At 48.6% G+C, this 2,500-nt stretch overlaps 1 pseudogene across 1 annotated transcript in view; it reads right to left on the minus strand.

Annotated features, from left to right (window-relative positions):
- The window catches only part of LOC308151837 (dynamin-2-like), a 40,362-nt pseudogene that overhangs the window by 21,295 nt on the left and 16,567 nt on the right, over nt 1-2,500 (minus strand). The window contains exon 8 of the transcript XR_013938003.1: nt 1,825-1,892. The product of XR_013938003.1 is annotated as a dynamin-2-like (transcript). The remainder of the gene's footprint in view (nt 1-1,824; nt 1,893-2,500) is intronic.

Here is a 2,500-nt window from a genome sequence, read left to right on the forward strand (position 1 = left end):
TGTGTGTGTGCGTGTGTGCGTGCGTGTGTGCGTGTGTGTGCGTGTGTGTGGGGGGTTGAGTTTAGGACCACAGCAAGACTATGAACGTTTGAGTTTAGGAGGGAACACACACATATACTATACACACACACACACACACACACACACACAACACCCCCCTTAAACACTACGTCACACACACCCCGTCCATGACCCCGGGGGCAGGGGCTGGGGGGGGGGGGGGGGGGGGGTTGGGGGTCGAGGAGGGGGTAAGAGGGGGACACGTTGCACCTTGACATCACCAGACGCCGTTTCTGAAATCCCTAACACTTCCCGTAAACGGTCACCACGGCGACGTGAGGCTGTCGCGAGTGGACGTACAGAACACGCACAAGCTACACCTGTCACCTGTTAGCCGTTGCCAGGCAACTCCCCCTCCTCCACCCTCCTCCACCCCCGCCCTCCACCCCCGCTCCTCTACCAAACCCCTTCTTCTCTCTCCTAGCTAGCGGCGTTTCAGGTGACAATGTGCATGTGCCCCCCCGCGCCCTCCCGCCCCCCCTCTCTCCTCTCCTCGCTCCCCCCTCCCACACACAGCGCCCCCCTCAGGCCTGGAGGGGTATGGCAGGCAGCAGGCATCCATGCAGCTCCACACAGCAGCAGCATCAGCAGCAGCGGTGGCGGTACCTTATTGGTGCACTGCCTGACCGTATTAATCAGCTCCTGGATGACCAGGTCGATGCATTTCAAACTGGGCTCTTTCAGCTTAATGATCTGCTTTTTCACTATAGCCTCGAACGCCAGGTCAGGGGTGAACAGGCCCGTCCTGAAGTGGGGGAGGGGGGGAGAAGAAGGGGCAGACAGACACACAGACATGTGTATGGAGAGACAGACAGGTAGGTGGGTACAGTAGATAGGGAGACAGACAGGTAGGTGGGTGGGTACAGTAGATAGAGAGACAGGTAGGTACAGTAGATAGAGAGACAGAGGGACATGTAGATGAAGACAGACAGGCAGACAGACAGATAAGACAGGTATGTAGAAATACAGGTAGGTAGGTGGGTACAGTAGATAGAGAGACATGTGTATGGAGAGACAGACAGGCAGACAGATAAGACAGACAGGTATGTAGAGAGACAGGTAGGCCAACGTTGTCCTTCGTTGATTTTGAGTAGGAAAAAAAATGGAACCAGATTTGTGTAGCTAATGTGTCCTCCGTTAGCCTGCTAGCGTTGTTATGCTAATGCGTCCTTCCATTAGCTTGCGAGCGTTCTTATGCTACTGCGTCCTTCCGTCAGCTTGCTAGCCTTGTTACGCTAATGTGTCCTCCGTTAGCCTGCTGGCATTGTTATGCTAATGTGTCCTTCGTTAGCCTGCTGGCCTTGTTATGCTAATGTGTCCTTCGTTAGCCTGCTGGCATTGTTATGCTAATGTGTCCTTTCCGTTAGCCTGCTAGCCTTGTTATGCTAATGTGTCCTTCGTTAGCCTGCTGGCATTGTTATGCTAATGTGTCCTTCGTTAGCCTGCTAGCATTGTTATGCTAATGTGTCCTTCGTTAGCCTGCTGGCATTGTTATGCTAATGTGTCCTTCGTTAGCCTGCTGGCATTGTTATGCTAATGTGTCCTTCGTTAGCCTGCTAGCATTGTTATGCTAATGTGTCCTTCGTTAGCCTGCTGGCATTGTTATGCTAATGTGTCCTTCGTTAGCCTGCTGGCATTGTTATGCTAATGTGTCCTTCGTTAGCCTGCTGGCATTGTTATGCTAATGTGTCCTTCGTTAGCCTGCTAGCCTTGTTATGCTAATGTGTCCTTCGTTAGCCTGCTAGCGCTGCTGTCTCTACTTGCCTCACTCCGTGGATGTTCTTGATGGCGTAGCTGATCTCCTTCCTCAGCTCCTTCTCGTCGAACTCCATCTGTGACACACAGAGGCAAGAGCTATAACGTTGTAAAACATGAAACGTTTTAATAACGTTGTAAAACATTAACCGTTTTAATAACGTTGTAAAACATGAAACGTTTTAATAACGTTGTAAAACATTAACCGTTTTAATAACGTTGTCAAACATGACATTAAACGTTTGAATAACGTTGTAAAACATTAAACGTTTTAATAACGTTGTACAATATTAAACGTCTTAATAACGTTGTAAAACATTAAACGTCTTAATAACGTTGTACAATATTAAACGTCTTAATAACGTTGTAAAACATGAAACGTCTTAATAACGTTGTACAATATTAAATGTCTTAATAAGGTTGTAAAACATGAAACGTCTTAATAACGTTGTACAATATTAAACGTCTTAATAACGTTGTAAAACATGAAAACGTAAAACATTAAATGGACAGGAGGGAGTCTTCAGCTGTGTTACTGGTTATGACAGCTTTAACGGTTATGACATGATGGTTTGGTGGGGGGGCAGGTTAGTGGGTCTGACAGTGGTTTGGTGGGGGGGGGCAGGTTAGTGGTTCTGACAGTGGTTTGGTGGGGGGGGGCAGGTTAGTGGTTCTGACAGTGGTT

The sequence above is a fragment of the Nansenia antarctica genome, assembly GCF_963989245.1.
Source record: "Nansenia antarctica genome assembly, chromosome: 2".
Classification (NCBI taxonomy): domain Eukaryota; kingdom Metazoa; phylum Chordata; class Actinopteri; order Argentiniformes; family Microstomatidae; genus Nansenia; species Nansenia antarctica.